The sequence below is a fragment of the Coptis chinensis genome, chromosome 2 (assembly GCF_015680905.1).
Source record: "Coptis chinensis isolate HL-2020 chromosome 2, ASM1568090v1, whole genome shotgun sequence".
Taxonomy (NCBI): domain Eukaryota; kingdom Viridiplantae; phylum Streptophyta; class Magnoliopsida; order Ranunculales; family Ranunculaceae; genus Coptis; species Coptis chinensis.
In genome coordinates this window covers 97,393,774-97,405,883 of record NC_141457.1, presented here as the reverse complement: position 1 = coordinate 97,405,883, position 12,110 = coordinate 97,393,774, and the positions used below count along the sequence as shown (strand labels likewise).

At 39.2% G+C, this 12,110-nt stretch overlaps 1 pseudogene; it reads left to right on the top strand.

The window, feature by feature from the left end:
• Positions 1-11,154: 11,154 nt before the first annotated feature.
• Positions 11,155-11,838, top strand: LOC147519400 (DNA-directed RNA polymerase II subunit RPB7 pseudogene; annotated as a pseudogene).
• The last annotated feature ends 272 nt before the right edge of the window (positions 11,839-12,110 follow it).

The window sequence follows — 12,110 nt, the reverse complement described above, 5'->3', positions numbered from 1 at the left end:
CCCTCACTCCAAAACAACTTCTTAAAATAGATGATCATATAACGAATTATGCTAGGCTAAATAATATTACCCCCAAACAATTCGGGAAGGTGGGATTAATGATAAAAACAATGCATAATTCAAAATTAACCAACTTATATTAAAATTGAATTCAAATAACATACGACAACCAAATTCAAATTTAATTACTGAACCAATCTTTTTACATCCGTACTAAATAAAAACAAATACAATAAAACAAATCAACTCATTAGATCCCTAAACCACTCACTGCTAGTAGTGGAATGCCCTCGAAGCAGATGGTCCTTGGGCTTCCGATGGGCCAGAGCCATCTGTCTTGCGGCGACGACGCTCGTGCCTCACAGACTGCTCCTCCGAAGAAGAACCCCCCTGGGGTGGGAAGCGTGCAAGCATGTCGTCTCAGAACTGGTGTTGAGCTTCCATCTCAGCCCTCGTCTGTTCCCACCGCTCATCCTCGCGCTGGGCACGAGCCTCAAAGTTATGATACATGGTAGCTTGTCGAGTTCGGAGGTCTTCACAAATCGTATTGAGAGAACGCATGCCACGGTGAATCACAACCATGCGTTTTGCATCCGACCTACACCTCTCCAAGATATCGGCATCAAAACATGTCGTGTCATCTTCATCCTCCGAGTCAGTCTCCTAGCCTAGACTACCCTCTCTTCAGGCAACCTCCAAACTCTCTGGATACACTCCGTATAAATATGATGATTTCGGTGCTCCTTCAGGCAAATCCTATCAAACCTCGGAGTCACTCTCAAGGTTATCATGATCTTCGTTATCAAAATAGGGAGAGGTGCAATACTCTTTCCAACTCCCATAATCATGTTACGCAAAAACTCCAAAATACAGAACTCATACTTCTGCTCTTAGAGTATCCATAGAATGTGAAGGCAGTTCAGACCAATATCGCTGACTTTCTCCTTCCCTATGACATTCCTACCAATCCACTGAGCTACAGCCAGCTGGTTGGTTCGGAGAGACGACTGGCGAACATAATGCGAGCTCGCATTGTAGTTCCCTTCCGCAACAGTCGCATTTATCAAAGGTTCTATAGCAGTAAACTGGGAATCCTGTAATGTGGCATCGAGATGGTGTATAGGAGGAATGCCTAAAATCTCAGCCAACAACCCAATAGTAACCTCTCTCCTCCGCCCAGCCACCTTAACAAAAATTCGATTCCCATTCAACTCCCTCGTCCTATAAAACTCTCGAACCAAATCTTCATGGTAAAAATCGTCTGTCGAGTACTACAAACCACTCCAGTCTCTCCTAACTATCTCGTCACCGTAAAACGGTGCGAAGTGGTCGGCAGTAAAATTGTGCTCCGGCAATATCCGACGTCTTTGAGCCATTAGAGTTTTTATAAGTTTTGTTGGTTGGAATAAGGTAGGGAGACTTGTTTTAAAACACTCTAACTAAAAATAATGGCAGGAGGCGCGGTGGTGGTGGTGGCAGTTCGAAATTTCTAAAATTCCGGTGGCTTTTGGTTGTTAAAATCGGTGGAGGTGGTGGTGGGTGTAGGTAGGAGGAGATTTGGGGTGGGTTTAAACTTGGGGCGTGGTTGTATTTAGGTTTTATCTTTATTTCTATTTTTATTTTAGGTTTGAAGCTTTTTTATTTTATTTTTTGTTAATGGCGGTTTGAAGAAGAGGAGGAAGAAGAACGCGATGCGTTCTTGGGTTGCACTGTGGGCTTAGGCCCAAGCCCAATTCGAATCCCATAAAAAATTCGATTTTTAGCGTAACTTCAAACTTAAATTGTCGCTTCGTTACCGGTCCGATTTTTGCGAATGAGATATGGAAATGATCAGGAGAGAATTTTCAATCTAATGATCCATAAAACACTCTATTCCGACCGTAGGTGACATATAAGAACATCTAAAATGCCTCGAAGTCCGTGCATGACGTAAGTTATGCGAACGAATGAAATCTAATGTAAATAGAAAATGTCAATCCGAATCGAAATACAATTAAACGGCCTAAACGACACCACTGGAAAGTTAAACAATCCAGGACGGAAAACGAACACCCCACCCCCAAACAAATTTTTGACAGCAGAGTTGAGAAAATTTGTTTGTTTTTTTTTGTTTTTTTTTTGAATAAATTTTAATATAAGAAAAACAAGAAAGCATTAAATGCATAATTCACACCATAGAAGAATATGACTCAAAAACCGAGAAAACATACAAGAGTGGAAAACATAAATTATGTTAAATGTGGACTTAGGATCCGGTACTTACAGCCACACACTCCATAGGGAGAGCTCGGTTACCTTAATGGTGCACTTACCAATATATGGAAATGAAAGGAAGTACACCAATGAAAAAGGTCAGTCCTCATAGACCGGATCCTGTAAAAAGGACTTCCTCTATATCAGGGGACAATAGCTCGTGAAAATGTTTCAACCGTTGGCCATTTACTTGAAAGGTACTGTTGTCCTTGGAATTTACCAAGGTGATTGCCCCGTAAGGGGTGACTTCAGTAACCAGAAAAGGACCAGTTCAACGGGTTTTTAATTTCCATGGAAAAATATGTAGACGGGAATTGTAAAGTAAGACCTTTTGACCTACCACAAACTCTTTGTGCAAAATTTGCTTATTATGGACACGTTTCATGTTAGCTTTATAATCTTTTGCGAGGTCATAAGAATCGTTACGGATTTATTCAAGCTCATTCAATTGCAACTTGCGCTTGACACCCGCTTCATCAAAATTGAAGTTAAGGCTTTTTATAGCCCACATAGCACGGTGCTCCAATTCAACGGGCAAATGACAAGGTTTCCCAAATACAAGTCTAAAGGGAGACATACCTATAGGAGTTTTGAAAGCAGTCTTATATGCCTATAAGGCATCAGATAGACGCTTTGACCAGTCTTTCCTATCAGGATTTACGGTGGTTTCTAAGATATTTTTGATTTCCCTATTAGAAACTTCTACTTGTCCGCTAGTTTGTGGATGATACGGAGTTTCTACCTTATGTGTAACTCCATATTTCTTCACAAGAGATGCAACAACTCTGTTGCAAAAATGTGTTCAACCATCACTAATGATGGCCTTGGGAATGCCAAATCGATAGAAAATATACTCTTTAACAAAAAATACAATTGTCTTATGGTCATTGCTACGGCAAGCCATGACCTCTATCCATTTAGACACGTAGTCCACGACAACTAGAATATAGATGAAGTCGTGGGAAACTGGAAAGGGACCCATGAAATCAATGCCCCATACGTCAAAAATTTCTACCACCATGATTGGATTCAATGGCATCATATTATGCTTCGTGATTCGCCCAAGTTATTGGCAACGAATGCATGCCTTGCAATGCACTTGGGCATCTTTAAAGAGAGTAGGCCAATAAAACCCATATTGTAGAATTTTAGCAGATGTTTTCATACCATTGAAATGGCCACCACACTCTTTTTCATGGCAGAATGAGAGAACCTCATTATATTCCCACTGGAGAATATAACGACGAATAATCTGATCCGTACAATATTTAAAAAGGTAGGGCTCATCCCAGTAGTATAGCTTAACTCTAGCCAAGAACTTCTTACGTTCATTTCTTGACCAATCATAAGGAATAGCATTAGTCGCTAAATAATTCACGATATCAGCATACCATGGTATAGAAAAAATAGCATACAAATACTCATCATGAAAAGAGTGGGTTATGGACTCTGAATCACTATCATCGTCGTTTGTTAGTCTAGATAAGTGGTCGGCAACTACGTTTTCGACCCCTCTTTTGTCCTTTATTTCTAATGTGAACTCTTGCAGGAGGAGAATCCATCGGATTAATCTCTGCTTAGCATCCTTCTTTGCGAGAAGGTACCTAAGGGCTGCATGGTCAGTGTAAACTAGGGTCTTAGAACCAACCAAATAAGGACGAAACTTATCTAAAGCATAAACGACAGCTAAGAATTCTTTTTCAGTAGTTGTATAATTCCTTTGAGCATTGTTTAGAGTTTTAGTAGCATAATAAATAACAGTGGATTTATTATCTAGTTTCTATCCCAAGACAACACCAACTGCATAATCACTAGCATCACATATGAGTTCGAAAGGTTTAGATTAATCGGAGGTCAGTATAATGGGTGCGAAGTTAAAGGCACTTTTAAAGTTTCAAAAGCCCTGTTTTGATTAAAATTAAAATCAAAGATGGCATCCTTTAAAAGCAGATTAGTTAGCGGCCTAGCTATTTTCGAAAAATCTTTGATAAAAAAGCCTATAAAACACATGGCCTAGAAAGGCTCTAATATCATGGGACGGTTAAATTGGTATAGGTAGAGTCGCTATCTTATCTAGTTTGGCCTTATCAACTTTTATGCCATCACTAAATACAATGTGACCTAGTACTATGCCCTTTTTTTACCATGAAATGACATTTTTCCTAATTTAAAACTAGACTCTTCTTTTCACACCATGTCAAAACCTTAGATAGGTTAGACAGGCAGTCAGTGAAAGAGTCTCCATAGATAGCAAAATCATCCATGAATACTTCCATGAATCGCTCTACCATGTCACTAAATATATGAAGCATACACCGCTGGAAGGTACTAGGAGCATTAAAAAGGCTAAAAGGCATTCGTTTATAGGCGTATGTTCCAAAAGGACATGTAAAGGTAGTCTTTTCTTGGTCATCAATATCAATAATAATTTGGAAATAGCCAGAGTAGCTATCCAAAAAATAGTAAAAAACATGACCAGCTAGACGTTCTAGCATCTGATCTATAAAGGGTAATGGAAAATGATCCTTTCGTGTCATGGCATTTAAATGTCTGTAATCAATACAGATTCTCCATTTCATAGGACCATGTGTGGCAACATATTCACCCTTGGCATTACGTACCATTGTAATCCCTAATTTTTTTAGAACTACATGAATGGGACTGACCCATTCGCTATAAGAGATTGGGTAGATGATACCCGCATCAAGTAACCGTAAGACTTCTTCCCTGACCACTTCTTTCATGGCCGGGTTCAAACTAACGACGCTGAGGTTTGCGAGAAGTCTTTGCGTTATCCTCCAAATAGATACGGTGAGTGCACACATTAGGGTCAATTCCCTTAATATCGGCTAGGGACCAACCAATCGCAGAACGATGTTCCTTAATCACCTTGATTAAACGTGTCTCTTCCTCCTTAGATAATAGAGAAGATATAATTACTGGATGGCTACCATCCGGATCAAGTTGAATATATTTTAACTCAGGAGGAAGAGGTTTAAGTACCGGGGTGGTTGGTATGTCGATAAAAGCTTCTGGGGTGTCCTCATCTTGAGTAATGAATACTTGCTTAGGCAGCAGGTCTTCAAACTCTGTGTATGGAGCAACCGAAGGTTCTATGATTTGTGTAGACTCGAAGATGGTGTTGACTTCTTGTACGTAAGAGTTATCGACAAAATCTAAACTTCCAAAAGAAAGAAATTTATGCATATGGTTTTTTGGAAACGTGTTATTAAAGTAATCTTGCGTTAAGCTCTCGATCATGCTAATCTCTCTATCTATAGATGAATCTGGTAACGGTTTCATCATTTTAAAAACATTTACCTCAACCGAAAGATGGCCAAAAGACAAGGACATCGAACCATTTCGGCAGTTTATAAGCGCATTGGCAGTTGCCAAAAATGGACGCCCTAAGATGATCGGAACAAAGTCATTAACGACTTCTGTATCGAGGATAACAAAATCAGCATGATAATAGAAATCCTGGACCTTAACTAGCATGTTTTCAACCACATCCTTATGATATTTAATAGACATATCCGCTAATTGCAATGTCATTTGAGTAGGTTGCATCTCTTGTAGACCTATTTGTTTGTATAAATAATACGGGAGTAAGTTGACACTTGCCCCCAGGTCTAATAAAGCGGTGGTCGTGTGAGAATCTCCTAAGGTGCATTGTACAGTAGGACGACTAGGGTCCTTGTACTTCACAATTCCATTATGTTCTGTTAAAGTTGGAAATTGTTCAGTTAGAAAGGCATCTTTAGGAATATTTGTCCTATGCCTAGTAGTGCACAACTCCTTAAGAAACTTAGCGTGGTGAGGTAATTTTTTAATTGCTTCGAGAAAGGGTAGGTTAATCGTTAGATTCTTGAATACTTTCCTAATCTCGTCAAAATTTGTATCTCTGTTTAACATAGCTAATTTCTGGAGAAACGGTGGTGTCTCTCTATGCTTAGCGTATGGTTCAATTAGATGTCTAATCTTTGCTTTTTGTTTCTTAGGTTGTGGTTTAACTGGTACCTCTACAGGGGTAGGCTCTTCAGTTTCCATTTCAGTATCTAGTTCAATCTCTTGTGTAGGGACTACTTGTGGGGTAACTATAGACATAGTTACATTGTTGTCAACCACTCTACCAGAACAGAGAGTGGTGATGGCATTTAGCTCACCTACGTTTACATTTTCCGTACTAGTATTACCGTTCACCTCAAAGGCTGTGTTTGGTGTTTTAGGATTAGGTATCGCTTGTCCTGGAAACACACCTTTGGGTTGTATTTTCTCTTGAGCTAGCTGCTGTAAGGAAAGTTGGATGGCTTGCAAAATCTTTTGTTGAGATTGCATAAAGGTATCGAAATGATCCGGTTGTGGAAGAGTGTTAGCTTTAGGTTGTGTGATAGGAACTATGTCACGTTGATTATTTATGGGTGGGTTGTGATAGTTATTATTATTAACCGGAACGATACCTTGATTTGCATTATAATTGTTTCGGCAGTAAACTGCTTCAACACAACGAGAGCAATGGTAAAGAACGCACTAAAAAACAGAGGAATTTGATGTTAGGGGAGATGAAACTGAACCAAATAATGGCTGCCTACGTACCCAAAATCTATTCTCTAGGGATCAAGTTTCAATGTAGTTCCTTATGAAAAATAACGTGGTATTTATATAGGTAGAGTAGAGAGTCCTTGTAGCTCAAGTAATCTTGTTGCTTGAGTAATTGTGATAGAATATAACTCTCAACTGATAATTATCTCTTTGATAAGAAATGAATCTAGACATAAATCAATGTACATTATTGGCAAGCCATGTGGCTAAGGTTCAGCCTTAGACACATGAGTTAATGAGCTTGTACATTGATCCATGATATTGCGAATTGGGCGTTAGCCCTGTTGATTAAATGAATAAAATAGAGACCCCTACTAATGGACGTTTGCCACATAGGTGGGGGTCGAAACACCGCCCCCTCTTTGTGAGGCGAACAAAGTTCACATGGCAAAGAAGAGACGATAAATCACGGAAAACGTGAAATAATAAAAGAGTAAGCGGAGTGTATAACAAAGTGTCATGTGAACGTAAACGATAAGAAAAATGGACAATCGAGAAAAATTCGTGAATTAGCGGAAATGAAAAAATGTCAAATTAATGTATACGGGACGCAATGACGTAGTTAAATAAAAAAACGGCTGAAAACACACAGATAGAATAAAAGATGCACATAAATAAAATACGGGCAAAAATATCAAAAAGAAATTGAGTGTCGAATACTGTACCGAACGCATTTCGTAACAAGGTGAAAGTGATGTCGACGACGCGTACCAGCGGAATAACAATACTAGGATTAGACCATTGAAAACTGTGGAGAAAAATCCATGAATTATCTGACAGAACGGACATAAATCAGCGAATTATTGTGAACGAAATAATTGGAATTCGAAAAATGTACAAGAGTCAAAAATTTGTTCCGAAATATGAATACGAGTAACGTGATAAGTGAGCATAAGGAAATATAAAAGAAGTGTACATCATATAAAACTAGGGCGCTAAAAATAAATCGGATTGGATAAAGGTTAGAATTGCGTCACCCACCTTAAGTCGGTTTGGATGGTAGAATTACATAGGGACTTAAACACTGGACCAGCATATATATAAACAGATAACATAGAGAAATCCATGCTTAGCACAAATCTTAGAGAGAAGTCACGATCTAGCACTGATAAATGGTAAAAAACAAAAGTAAACACCACCGTGTTCACAAAAGTACTAAACCATTGTGACAGGAAGTTTCCGTACTGTGCCGGGGCGTTAGTTTCGCTGAAGAAAAGTTGCGGGTAGACGAAGAAAAGGTTAGTATCGTTCTCGCTGTTTATCTATACATACGGTTTTAGTCATCTACAGATCACAGGAGAAGTGAACATGGAAGCCGCTATAACATCTGACGATGTTGTACGAACTGGTGGCTTTGGAGCTATAGATGATATAGGTAGTTTCTTCCTGTTGCAATCGATTTAGCTGACTTTGAGGCTTCTCTTCGTGATGCTAGAGATGATGAGGAACCACAAGGAGAAACAAACAAACAGAGTTGGAAAAACGTGGACCTTGTTACTTCATCTTGAGTTCTTGCAGCTGTTACTGCTGTAGCGCTCTGAAGTTGGCTCTCCCACTTGTTGCTTTTAGGACTTGATGCAACAGTGTAATCCTTGTTTTGTTGATATCTTGCCGTTTATACTTATGTGGAAGCTCTGGAATTGAAAACGAATGTGGAAGAAGACGCTGTGCTGGCGGTTTTAAAATTTAAAAGTGAAACAACAAACACGATCTAGTGCATCGCCAGTAAAGGAGGGGCACCATACCTGCCCTTCTTTAATATGGCCCAGTGAACCCGGTTTTTGTGCTTTCTGACCCGTTTTTTGTTTTTAGGTAAAACTACCGTACTATACTGGGGCTAAAAATAACCGAGAAGAAAAATTCGATGACGATTGCGGACTTGGTGAGGTGGAAAGAAGGTGGCAGTGACTGACTACACGGAACCGTCGATAATAGTCGCAAGGAAATACGAAAAATACTAGGACTCGAGAAATTTGAGATTGATGAAGTGTATGAATTTGAAACGAAAGTCGAAGAAGATGAAGTAGTAATGGCTTACACACAATTAAATTACAGGAATGTCATTCCGTTGAGCAAAGAAATTGCACAATTATTGGAGTGGTGGCAAATAGCATCGGGACAACTACCAATATCGTTCTGGTTGATCTTTACGAGAGCACACCGTTTACAAAATGAATTTAACAGAAGGTTTGGGGCTCAAGAAATCTTCGCGTTGATACGACCGAAAGCCATACTGACGAAAGGGTACATAAAATTTGAAGTTGAATTCAAGGATTCAAACAAAAGTTTTAAAGGGTTCCCAAAAATATACACCGGATGGGATAGATTTCTGTACCGTTTGCGAGGGAAGTGGAATCCGACAGAGTTTAAAGTGCCAAACAAATTTTGAGGTAAGCCAAAACATAATTATTGGAAATTGTACTATGAGTAAACTGTTGACTAACACGAGTTATTTTTGTGTCTAACAGAAAATGCGAGTACACTACCAAATATTGAATTGGACAAGGAAGTAGAGAACAACCTTCGTTTCTTCTTTCATGAATGCTCTGACGAAAGATTGGTAGATTTGAGCTACTTTGATGATATTGTTGATTTCCGACACTATGGGGGTATCGAACAACGGCCCGATAGGTCCATGGAAACACATAGTGAAATGGCGAAGAAGAATAAGAGTCTCATAAATGCAATATTTGGCAGCGATAGCGATAGTGAAAAAGAAGATGGAACGGAATTAACACAGCGAGAATTAGTGCTGAGCTTGCCAAATACAAATAGCGAATTGTACAAAAGAAGATGTTCCACAAGAAAACGGGCGAACGGAGACCCCGAGAGACAACCAACGGTATAATGTATGATGCCTCGAGGGACGAGACTACAATGCACAAAACATCCCAGACGAAAGAAAATACATACGCAACATCAAGAGGAAAAGGTATGTACCGTAGAAAACATAGAAATGTAAAAGTGTGGTGAGATGTAATATCTCATTCTGGTTTGGTATACACAGGAAAAGAATGGCAGGGAAAAGAGCGAAACAGTGATACTTACAAAAGATAGTGTAACGAAGAACACAAAGTCGGTGAAAGAAAACAAACGACAAAACAAAATGCAGGAGCAAAAAAACCAACCACCACTGGCAAGTACTGTCAGGGGTAATACTACTCATGGAGGAAAACCACATAATCTGTTAACAGTAAGTTGACTGTTGACTTTTACTATTTTGTTAGGACGGTAAAGAAATTTGTGTCCAACATTAAACCGATGAAAATGGCAGATGAAGCAGAGATGTTCAAGTTTTGAAGACGAAGTGAAGGGATCGCCCGGGATTACGCCAATGGAAGAGCTCGAAAAATATCAAAACTGTGACCAGAATAAAGAGAACATCGGAGAATATGACAGAGCAGTGTCAATGATTTTCGATAGTATGAACCAGGTATGATAGTATTTTTTTTTTATCAGTTATTGCAAACTTGTGTTTAAGTCTGAAAGATTGATGAAACCAGATATTTTTCGCCCTTGAGTTAAAACGGCGGTAAATGCAGACCAAAGAAATTCATGAAAAAGTTGTGAAGAAAAATATCGTTCCGAATGAAGTCAATGCCTTAGAAGAAATAGAGAAAGTGAAGATACTCAACCAAAAATTGGAAGAGGCAAACAAAGCATTAAGCGGAACCATCAGAGAGTTAGAAGACGAAAACAAAAGCTTAACCGAGCGGACGGAAGAAGCAGAGGAGAGATCGTACGAAGAATTTGGGAAAGCCTGTGAGATAATGGAGGAACACAAACACTTAAAAGCAGATGTGATAAAATTGAAGTCACTCGTGGCGACCAAAGATCAGGAACTTAAACTTGCGCAAAAAGATGTAGAGAAAAATAACAAGCGAATGACAGATTTAAACGAGCGGCTCGGCCAAGATCACGTGCAAATGGTACACTGTGAATCGTCCGTAAGACAATTGATAGAGACTTTAATAGAAACGGCACTACACCATAATAGGATATTTGCAACACGCACCTTTTTTGCTTTGCAACGCTTATTTACCGTTAGTAAATTGCCAACGCTAAATAAAGCGTTGGCAATGTTGTAAAGCGTTGGTTTATTTGAGTGAATTTCTGGAATTAATTGCTAACGCTTAAAAAGCGTTGGAGAAGTGTTACAAATCCAAAAAACCAAAACAACTTCGAAATTTCAAAAATAGGGAAACAAAAAAGAAATCGCCGTTGGTATGTCAAAATAGAAAACCTCTCTTTCTCTCTCTCACGACCCATTTGGGTTAGGTTAGGGTTAGTCTTGCGATGAGAGATAATAATAATAGGAAGTGGGCGGTGTGCAAAGTGTAAAAGGGGTGGGAAAAGGGTGATTCTCTAAAGATGTTCTTCCACATAGTGTTGGAACGAAATATGCAATTGCATCCTCGCCATTTCGGCCCCAATTTGCGCGAAAAGCTTGTTGCTAAGCTTATGAAAGATGTGGAAGGCACTTGCAGTGGTCGGCATGGATTTGTGGTAGCGATTACTGGTGTGGATAGCATCGGGAAAGGGCTAATTCGTGATGGAACGGGGTTAGATCACGTTCCACATCAGAAATACCAATGTGTGGTTTTTCGACCTTTTAAAGGAGAGATTTTGGAAGCTGTGGTTACCATGGTTAATAAGATGGGTTTTTTCGCTGAAGCTGGGCAAGTCCAGATATTTGTATCTAATCACTTGATACCTGACGATATGGAGTTCCAGTCTGGTGATATTCCTAATTACACAACATCAGATGGATCGGTTAAGATACAGAAAGAGAGCGAGGTGCGTTTGAAGATAATTGGAACTCGAGTCGATGCCACAGAAATTTTCTGCATTGGTACCATAAAGGATGATTTCTTGGGTGTCATCAATGATCCCGGAGCAGCTGCATAGTGGATCTTTTGGTCATCCTTTTTTATGTTGCATGGAGTGACAAACCGGCGGTGATATCTTGTTCCCTAATTTGTATCTTGTGCGTCTCGAAAAAAGCTCAGGGCTCCATTTAGACTTCTTTCCTTTTCCTATCCAAGTGAAATGATGTCGTTGCTTTCGGTTATATGTTATGTTAATGGCTATTCAGAAATTGAAACAACTATTTTTAGCATGTTGACTGAATTAAACTTTAAAAAAACCAGGTTCATTGTCTTTTTCCTTCTAAAAATTCATTTAATTTGAAGTGGAGATTCCTCATTGTTTTGGTGTTGTAATGGCGGTCGGTGGAGAGCTTTCCAAAATTAAAT